Source organism: Gouania willdenowi, unplaced genomic scaffold, assembly GCF_900634775.1.
Source record: "Gouania willdenowi unplaced genomic scaffold, fGouWil2.1 scaffold_381_arrow_ctg1, whole genome shotgun sequence".
In the NCBI taxonomy this organism is placed as follows: domain Eukaryota; kingdom Metazoa; phylum Chordata; class Actinopteri; order Blenniiformes; family Gobiesocidae; genus Gouania; species Gouania willdenowi.
Genome location: NW_021145142.1, coordinates 22,090 through 33,073, shown reverse-complemented (window position 1 = coordinate 33,073; position 10,984 = coordinate 22,090). Strand labels below are relative to the sequence as shown.

General features: G+C 45.8%; 1 long non-coding RNA gene across 1 annotated transcript; it reads right to left on the bottom strand.

The window, feature by feature from the left end:
* Positions 1 to 10,164: 10,164 nt before the first annotated feature.
* Positions 10,165 to 10,707, bottom strand: LOC114460044 (uncharacterized). Its single transcript, XR_003673524.1, has 3 exons — positions 10,584 to 10,707; positions 10,394 to 10,501; positions 10,165 to 10,303 (listed from the first exon to the last, which is right to left on the bottom strand). It is a non-coding gene; the product is annotated as an uncharacterized LOC114460044 (long non-coding RNA).
* Positions 10,708 to 10,984: the final 277 nt, after the last annotated feature.

The following is a 10,984-nucleotide window of genomic DNA, read 5'->3' as shown; positions in this document are numbered from 1 at the left end:
ATGGTGTGACTTCCTTCAGGGTTTGCATGTGAGTGAGATTGTTGCTCTCCAGATGCCTTGAAAGAAACTGTAACTTGGCCATGAAAGCCTTCACCAGGTTGTGCATTTCATGGACGAAAAGGCCCTTGCCTTGCAGTTTAGTGTTCAGTGCAGTCACGTCAACAGCAAATACAAAATCTGTCAGCCATTTCTCATCTGAGATGTCTTTGCCTTTCTTCTCACAAAACTCTCGGATCTCTGCTTTCAGATCTCAGACTCTTTTTAGCACTTTGCCCAGGCTGAGCCATCAGATAGTTGTGTGATAGCTGATGTCTCCATGTTCAGTCTTGTGCTCCTCTAAAAGTGCAACAAACTGCCTGTGATTCAAAGCTCGTGCCCTGATGAAGTTCAATATTTTAGTTATAACATTAATCATATGGTCAATTTTAAGCACTGACTTCCACAACACATGCTGATGTAAAATACAATGCAAAAATACCACTTTCTGATCTGCGTTGATTTCACTCACTTGTTAGATTTTGACAACCATCCGTTGTGACACCCGTCAGTCTGTCCCATTTCAGTCCCAGCGTGTCCATGCATGCATTTACCTCCGTGAACAGATCGCTCCCTGTCAGTGGCAGAATTTGCCACTTCACGTTGCAGATGAAGCTCCAAATTTCCTGCAATGTCCTCCATCCTTCTCGTCACTGTGCGCCTGGACTGCTGGACTTGTTCAAATGCTTCTTTTTTTCAGGACAAATCAGCACTGCAGAGTCCACCAAGCACTCTTTTACAAACTCTCCCTGTGAGAATGGCTTACTGTTTTTAGTGATTTTACAAAGCTGGTCCTGGTTGCAGCATCCCTGGATGTGTGAAGCTTGGTAAAAAATCCTTGTTGCTTTTGGAGCTTCGCTACCAAATCTTCCGATATCCGCACCATCTCACCATCATTTAAGTTTTTAAATTTTTCCGAATGTTTCGTCTTGTAATGTTGACTCAAATTGTAATCCTTGAACACAGCAATCTGGTCCCCGTAAACCAAACACACCACTTTACGTCTGACTTTGGTAAATAAATACTTGGCAGTCCACATCTTGTTGAAAACCCTGCATTCAGCATCTACCTTTCTCTTTTTAGTTGACCATTTGGGGGTGAAATGAGTCATACTAAATTAGGTGCATGCGTGCGCAGGCTCGGTGCAAAACCACCGGAGGACTGCTGAGGCTATGGTGCATGAGGAGCGGACGGAGCGGCATCTCAGTTTGGATCCAGTAAAAAGCGACCATAAATAACTGTAAATGAACTGATATGCAGTGAGCTTCTAGTACTTCATATTGAAATTGTGTTTGTGAACATGTGGGCCACTGTGCCAGTTTTACTAAACTTTATAGCTACTTATACAGGCTCTGAGTTGAAATAGATAAAGTGTGTCAAAATAAAGCGGTCGCTATCCGTGGTGCTGAAGCGCTGATTTGTTCCACTACTGCTTACGTACCAATGCGCAACGTAAAATAACAAAAGCTTCAAAATAAAAGAAAGAAAATGTGTTCATTTTGTAATTTCTTATGAACCTTACGTGGGCCGGTCAGTCAACCGTAGGGCCGCATGTGGCCCACGGGCCGTAAAGGGCCCAGGTCTGTTCTATGTGCACACACCATTCTAGCAGCAGCAGCAACAACACAGTGTCACTTACAGCACCCAAACGGAGGCTGCTGCGTGCACATGAACAAACACAGGCTCTCAGTGACGTTCCGTGAGCACTAGGGTAGGGTCTTTTTTTCTCCCACCTTGTTTGCACATGCTGTTGAAGGTCAACACTACATGTCGTGCATTTTTTTTATGACAGCTATGCATGTTAAATTATTGAAATGAAATAAATTCCTCAGATCTCTCTCTACTTTTTTGCCATTTTATTTAATTTTGACAAAAGAGTTTCACATCCAATTATAAAAGTAAATGAAAGTCAATTTAAACATATTAGTAACACGGTCAAATTACACATGATTAATATTATTAGAGGAAGGCATTGCAACGAAAAAAACAAGATAAATATAAAATTAACAAACCAAACATTAATTGAACTGAAATAGCTGCAGTTTGAAGACATTAGTGCACACATTAGTCACTTTGCCACAAAACAATACTACAATACTAAAATTGCAGTAATGAACACACATCAACTTAAACAATTAAAGTTCTCAGAGGTATTGCACAAATAAACGATTAACCAAAAATAGTGTGATTTTCTGGTAGTGCTTTATAAAGCAGCATTAACCAACACAAGCTAATAAAGCACCATCCATCCATCCTTCAGTCCATCCTTATTCATTTATTCTCCTGGTTTTCCTGCAGGTGAAGTCATCTATGACATCGTCACATTTCCTCAGTGCATCTGAAGGGGAAAAAAATAAATATTTTGAACCCAATGGCTAATCTAATTTAAATATTGATAAAAGCTGTGCACAAATTTAAGATGTAGCACTGTCAGGTTCTGTTTTGTTTGTGTTTAGCACTTTTGTTCTGAGTCTTTGTTTATTCTGTGTTTTAGTTTAACTCTTGTCTGTGTTTCAGGTATTCCTGCTTGTGGCTCCACCCCCAGTGATGTCTGTGTGCTTGGTCGGTGACTGATTAGCTCCCTCATGTTTCCACCTAGGTGTGGCCCATTCCCAATCAAGATTCCCTCACTATTTAGCTGAGTGCTTGGACACAGTATGACTGTGGGATCATTGTAATGTTGACCCTCCTCGTGTTCTACTGTGTTTGTTCCCTGGTTTTCCTTGTGCCTTGTTGGATTTAGTTTTTTTGTGATTAAACATGGAGTCTTTTGAACTTTACACCTGCCTGCTGCCTAATTCTGCCTCTGCTTTTGTTTCCACACCCACACCATACCATGACAAGAACACAACATTCATCTACTTTTATTTTGCTATTTATTATTTATGAAATAGATTGATTCAGAATACTAATAAAATAAATGGTTATCTACAGAATACAGTTTTAATAAAAGTAAAATGAGGGAAATGAATCAGCCTGATGAGAAGACAACAAAAATCCTTGCCTATCTTCACAATAATGACTGCACATGGAAGTTTAATCCTCCACATGCCTCTCACATGGGAGGTATCTGGGAGAGGATGATTGGTGTCACTCGAAAGATACTGGACTCTATGCTTCTGCAGAACAAACACAGTTGTCTGACGCATGAAGTACTGTGCACTTTGATGGCTGAGGTTTCGTCCATAATCAATGCAAGACCGCTGGTCCTAGTTTCATCTGACCCCTCATCACCATTTCTGCTTTCACCTGCAATGCTTCTGACACAAAAACCACCTGTTCTTCCTCCACCAAGAGAGTTCGTTGGAAAAGACTTGTCAAAAGTCAATGGAAAAAGGTACAAGCCCTCGCCAATGAATTTTGGAGTCGCTGAAGAGACGAATACATCTGTACCCTTCACTCAAGACGAAAGTGGCTCAAGACCTGCCGCAACCTGCAACCTGGAGATATTGTGCTCCTGAAGCAATCACAAGCTGCCCGAAATGCATGGCCAATGGCTATAATCACCTCAACATTCCCCAGCAACATTTGCAAAGTCTTGATGTTCATGTAACCACCATAATTAAAATGTGTTGACACTTACATGATATTTAAATTAACAGGAGGGTCTAGAGAGCAAGTCACTGGTTCTGGACATTGAGGACCCAGCAGCCTACAGGTCAGTGTTTAGACTGTTCAGCTAAATGTTTTGCAGTGACATGCCGTGACCAGTAGGGTTGGGTAGGCAGGGGGTTGCAAATCGAGACCACCAAAGACAATTTCATATGTTTCTGCTGGCAAGTGTCAATTCAATTCAACTTTATTTGTATAAAGCCATTTCCAACAAAGTCATCTCAATGCGTTTTTCAAAATATAAAATTCATAATAAGAAAGAAAAAAACCCAACAAGATCCACATGAAGAAGCATTTAGCCATCTAACAAAATCAACATCGTGAAACACCATTAAAGAAACATAAACAAATATTTAATACAGCCTCCATACTCTCCCAACAAGATAGATATCATGACATGGCAGCACATTCGTTGATTGTGTTGGAAACACAGAAACACGGCGCAATCCTTCCATTCACTGTGAAAAATACAATACAATTTTCTGACCTTACCATTGCTGAAGGTCTGGTAACTCAGGTGTTGGTCTCCCATTTTTTTAAAAGCTGTCGTTTTTCCTCAAAAGAAAGTTTCTTTATTGTCTCTAGTGCTGTCATCCTGCCTGTAGTGTTATCCCGCCCACTAGCTAGAGAACGTAGCAGCCGCGGTCACGTGATATCAATTCACTAATGCACTGTGAACGTACGTATAGCATTTAGTATAGAACGGTTACGTCCATAGACAGCATAGAGAGCTGCCTTTTTACGTCAATGGTTTTCATCTTGGGGAACTGACTGTGCATGTGCAAACACATAAAAACATGCTATGGCAACAGAGGCAGAGCAGCAATGTGCTTTTCGGAGAGGGCGTGGCCTCCTCCTGCCTTACAGCAGAGTGAGACTGCAGCCGTTCCAGGAAATAGCGATGTTTAGTAATTTGGGCTATGAAACACTCAAAATGCGGACACTTTCAAACTTATAGGTATTGTAGGCTATCGGAAATGGAAAAATAAATAATTTATAAATATATTATAAATAAAACAAATTGACCCTTGGGTAGGCACTGCCTTCTTTGCCTACTCTGACTGCAAGTCACTGATGTTTTGATATTTAGGTGTGTTGGGGGCGGGGGCAGGGCGGCGATGAGAAGAGCAGAGGATTACAAGCCACTGGGGAATGCTGTATGCTATGCTATGTGTGTTATTTTGACTTAAGTAGAGCATCCTCTTCTCTTACCCACAACAGCAAACCTCCAATGGTCAAATAAGTTTTTGAAAAAACCGTCATTACAACTACTAGTACAGTGCCTGTCGGAAGTATGTATTCATATAGTGGAGGCTTAAGTAGAGTTGTCAAATATGGCCAAAGGAGTATGTGTTTGAAGGTTGGATGTACAAAGAGGTGTGCATACTCTGCAGTGTTATAAAGGGGTATATGTGCGGGTGCAAAAAAAAAAACTGTTTATTTAGTGTTTAACATTTCTTAGTGCAGGGGTGGTGATTTGTGTGTGTGTGTGTGTGTGTGTGTGTGTGTGTGCGTGTGTGTGTGTGTGTGTGTGTGTGCGCGCCTGCGCGTGCGTGTTAAGAAGAGACACTGTGCAGTACACACTTTTTTACTTGTCTGTCATTCATACAATGTTTTGTATTTCCTGTGAAATGGATTCAGTGCAGTCAATAAATTCTGAATTTCTTCAGTGACAGATATCATAATGTATGATATCACTGTATCGTGATATAATTGTTACCGTGGGCAATGACAGTATCATATCGTGAGGTACCAGCCCTAATATACATGGGTAGGCATCGCCTTGGTGGGCTGGTCCGGTCAGCTATGTTTTTTTTTTTTTTTTTTTTAGACAATATTGGTCTAAAATTGGCAGAAATGTGAGAACAATTTAAACTGGCGTGAATGTGGATAAATTGGCAAAAGATAAGCATGAAATATGGTGAAAAGAGGTTAACAGTAACAATAATGAGTCAACATATGTGACATTCAGTGTAAAAGTGGTGGAAAGGGTTTATCAGTGCAGAAAAGGCATTTCAATGTGATGGGGAAGTGGCAGAAATGTCACGATTGGGTGTTGATGTGGACCCAAATGCAGGGGAAGAAGGAGGCAGGATGCAGGAATAGCGTTCTCGGAACCAGTCCATGTTTAATTCAAAAAATCCAAAATCCAAAATCAAAACTCAAATCCAAATTAGGGGAGTTGGAACAGGGAGCAAGACCAGACACGAGGAAGCAGATAACGACCCTGACATCACACAGACACACAAACAATGATCCAGCAGTCATACTGTGTCCAAACACTCAGCTAAATAGTGGAGGAGGCCTGATTGGGAATGGGCCACACCTGGGTGAAAACACGAGGGAGCTACTCAATCACCCACCAAGCACACAGACATCACTGGGAGGTGGAGCCACAAACAGGAACACCTGAAACACAGACAAGACTCAGAATAAAACAAAGACACAGAATAACTAAACTAAACAGAACATGACAGAACCCCCCCTTTAAGGAGCGGGTTCCAAACGCTCAAAACAAAAATCTATCCACCCAAACACCAAACCAGGGTGGGTGGACGGGGGCCCGGAGGAGGGACGAAACCAAGTTAGGCAGCCTCCCATGAGGCGGAGCCGGCGAAGCAGGGGACCAGGAGTCCGGCGGCCTCCCATGAGGCGGAGCCGGCGCAGCAGGGGACCAAGAGTCCGGCGGCCTCCCATGAGGCGGAGCCGGCGCAGCAGGGGACCAAGAGTCCGGCGGCCTCCCATGAGGCGGAGCCGGCGCAGCAGGGGACCAAGAGTCCGGCGGCCGCCCATGAGGCGGAGCCGGCGCAGCAGGGGACCAAGAGTCCGGCGGCCTCCCATGAGGCGGAGCCGGCGCAGCAGGGGACCAAGAGTCCGGCGGCCTCCCATGAGGCGGAGCCGACGAGGCAGGCGGGGAGACCTCCGGCGGGCCGGGCGAAGAGGGCTCAGACGAGGCAGGCGGGGAGACCTCCGGCGGGCCGGGCGAAGAGGGCTCAGACGAGGAAGGCGGGGAGACCTCCGGCGGGCCGGGCTCAGACGGGGAGACCTCCGGCGGGCCGGGCTCAGACGGGGAGACCTCCGGCGGGCCGGGCTCAGACGGGAAGACCTCCGGCGGGCCGGGCTCAGACGGGAAGACCTCCGGCGGGCCGGGCTCAGACGGGACAGGGGTGCGGGGAGCCGGCACTGGCGGCGACGTTGGCGGCCTGGTGCGGGGAGCCGGCACTGGCGGCGACGTTGGCGGCCTGGTGCGGGGAGCCGGCACTGGCGGCGACGTTGGCGGCCTGGTGCGGGGAGCCGGCACTGGCGGCGACGTTGGCGGCCTGGTGCGGGGAGCCGGCACTGGCGGCGACGTTGGCGGCCTGGTGCGGGGAGCCGGCACTGGCGGCGACGTTGGCGGCCTGGTGCGGGGAGCCGGCACTGGCGGCCGGGTGCGTGGAGCCGGGACTGGCGGCAGGGCAGGCGGCGGCCGGGTGCGTGGAGCCGGGACTGGCGGCAGGGCAGGCGGCGGCCGGGTGCGTGGAGCCGGGACTGGCGGCAGGGCAGGCGGCGGCCGGGTGCGTGGAGCCGGGACTGGCGGCAGGGCAGGCGGCGGCCGGGTGCGTGGAGCCGGGACTGGCGGCAGGGCAGGCGGCGGCCGGGTGCGTGGAGCCGGGACTGGCGGCAGGGCAGGCGGCGGCCGGGTGCGTGGAGCCGGGACTGGCGGCAGGGCAGGCGGCGGCCGGGTGCGTGGAGCCGGGACTGGCGGCAGGGCGCGGGGAGCCGGCACTGGGCCGCTAGCCTGACAGCTAGGGGACACAGGAACGCTAGCCTGACAGCTAGGGGACACAGGAACGCTAGCCTGGGAGCTAGGAGACACAGGAACGCTAGCCTGGGAGCTAGGAGACACAGGAACGCTAGCCTGGGAGCTAGGAGACACAGGAACGCTAGCCTGGGAGCTAGGAGACACAGGAACGCTAGCCTGGGAGCTAGGAGACACAGGAACGCTAGCCTGGGAGCTAGGAGAAACAGGGACGCTAGCCTGAGAGCTACGAGAAACAGGGACGCTAGCCTGAGAGCTAGGAGAAACAGGGACGCTAGCCTGAGAGCTAGGAGAAACAGGGACGCTAGCCTGAGAGCTAGGAGAAACAGGGACGCTAGCCTGAGAGCTAGGAGAAACAGGGACGCTAGCCTGAGAGCTAGGAGAAACAGGGACGCTAGCCTGAGAGCTAGGTGAAACAGGGACGCTAGCCTGGGAGCTAGGTAAGACAGGGACGCTAGCCTGGGAGCTAGGTAAGACAGGGACGCTAGCCTGGGAGCTAGGTAAGACAGGGACGCTAGCCTGGGAGCTAGGAGACTGGCGGGGCTGACCCTTCCTTCTCGACCGACCTTTACCTCGTTGTAGGCTCCGGGGTCCTCCCAAAGCCAGTCGAGTTCCCCTGTAGGGATCCCTAACAGGCTCGTTCTCCCATCCATACCACAGATCTTCCCTGGCCTCCAGTAGGTAGCTCTGCCAGTAGGCAGTCCTTTCAGCCAGGTCCATCTCTGCCAAATCTATCTCCGCTGGATCCACTTGTGGCTGGATCATTCTGTCATGATTGGGTGTTGATGTGGACCCAAATGCAGGGGAAGAAGGAGGCAGGATGCAGGAATAGCGTTCTCGGAACCAGTCCATGTTTAATTCAAAAAATCCAAAATCCAAAATCAAAACTCAAATCCAAATTAGGGGAGTTGGAACAGGGAGCAAGACCAGACACGAGGAAGCAGATAACGACCCTGACATCACACAGACACACAAACAATGATCCAGCAGTCATACTGTGTCCAAACACTCAGCTAAATAGTGGAGGAGGCCTGATTGGGAATGGGCCACACCTGGGTGAAAACACGAGGGAGCTACTCAATCACCCACCAAGCACACAGACATCACTGGGAGGTGGAGCCACAAACAGGAACACCTGAAACACAGACAAGACTCAGAATAAAACAAAGACACAGAATAACTAAACTAAACAGAACATGACAAGAAATGGGAGTAATGTTGCAAAAATGCATTAAAAGGAGCAAAAATATGTCAAGAAAAAGTGATAAAAAAGGTTAAAATATGGAAAGTTTGACGTAGCTGCAGAAAAAGGGTAAAAATAAGCCAAAATGGCCTCAAATTGTTTAAAAAAAATGACTTAACTTGTGCAGATATTTTAATCATACTCGGCACATTTTAATGACTTACTTATGTTTGGCTTCCATTCAGCTACAATAACATGTACGTGCTGAATGATGTTAATCAAATGAGTCGTTAGCTGTTGATGAATAAAGCCGATGAGCTGTGGCAAACAAGACATCTCTGTAAGTGACAAAAGTATCTAAAACAGAGGTATAGCTGTGGCCTCACAGATCGATAAACCAATGATCAGCAAAAAAAGATGGAAAAGGTTGAAACTGTTGCTCAAAACTTTGTTTTGATGTCCACTGTAAACATTTGGTTTATTGACATTGTTGGAAAAGTTTGGCGCATTGCATTGTGGGATGTGGTATCCCGGCATAGACGAATGCATAGAAGGGTTTTTACTTGATTTGAATTATCACTTTTTGATTTATTTAGAATTTGATAGAAACTGGACTTTTTCTTTAATTTGTTGGGTTTTGTGTTGTAACTAGTAAAACTCCTGTAGACTGTTTTAACAGTGTGACTATTCCTTATGTTCAGTGTCCCTGTTGTGATATTCTGTATTATCTCAACTAAAAATAGCTCCATACTTTTATTTGTTGGTTTTCAAGTTGATTTCCTCAGTTTGGCTCTTGTGTGTGTGTGGCCTGTTATTTGAAGGTGATAAATCACTCTGTTATACATTTTATTTAAGTAAGCAGAGGAGTAAAGAGTACTGATATATCCTACTCAAATAGAAGTACTGATCGAAATTAGAAGTACATGTAAGTCATACATAATTAAAAAATCAAGTATAATTAGAAAAAAGCTTAATTAAATTTTACAGTAAAGGTTACTTGTTACTTTCATCCCCACGTTTATTTTTGGTGATAAATCTTACCACGGTTCCCTTGCATACAGTAAACATCTCATGTATAAATTTAAAAAGGAAGAAACCTAATCTTGCACATTTGGAACTTAATTACTAAATACCTTCATCTAATGCTGTTTTGGCACAGTGCATTACGTTTAATCTGGTTGGTCGGCTATGATGTGATGCATTTGATTGTTGTCTGGTCATTTCATTTTTTGTAGTTTCACAATGTCTGTTAATCACTTAAAAAGTACATGTACCATAAAAGCAACTCAATTCCAGTAACGTGAGTATTTGTAAATCTGTTACTTTCACCTTTAGTGGTTAGTGATGGTGGACGTATTATTTGCTTAAATACTTAACTTAAAAAGGGGTAGTTAGACATGTGTAGAAACAGGTGGTGTGTGTCTGTGAGTTCATATGTTTGTATTTTTAAATAAAAAACTTAAATATTTAATTTGACATTTTATTTACAAAACGTGTGATTTACAATAGAAGAGAGAGAAAGTCCAGTAGGTGCTGTTGGTGCCGCTGATGGTGATTAATGTAGGGTTGTTGAGTGGTGTCCATGTTTTCTGATTCCTGTCTGATGGATGCTGGGGTGATTATTTCTTTTTCTCCTCACGAACTTTGGGCGACAGTCGTTTTTTCTTGTGTCTCTAAAATCAAACATAAAACTTTTCGTCAGCTGATAAAACACTTTCACCGTCATCTTTAAGGTTGCTGTGTCAACATGTATGTGGACTTACATAGTTGATTTTATTACTCCAGTCGGGGTTCGCAAATAAGTGCAGGAGAGAATCCACTCTGGCCTCTTCAACATATACTTCTCTTTGTTCTGGTGACAACAATTTCCACTGTAGAAAAGCATCAGTCACACACACTTAGGACCAGAGTTTAAAGATCACAGATGATTCCTGGAAGAACAAATTAACTTACCCGTTGACCGAGGTGTTTATTCACCACAGCACTCGTCCTCGTGCCCAACTCCGCCTCCGCAGATGCCCTGTTCTTTTTTAGGAAGTGCATGAAAGCGTTGAGGGGCTTTTTAACATACGGCTTTTCTGTCACCTTTTCCTTCCTTCTGAGAGAACAAATCACAAATACACAGTGTAAAAGCATGGTCACGAGTCAGTCACAAGACATACATATTGTGCATCCTGCATGTGGACGACATTAGGAACAGGGGGGACATTTATGGTCCCTGGATTTTGTGCTTACCGGTTCTCAGCTTCAGGCAAGGCGTCCATAATTTGGGTGAAGTGTGTCTGGCCCTGAAGTTTTTTGGTAGCATAAGCGTGATCATGAAGGACTGTGCCAAGATGATTCTGTTGGACCAC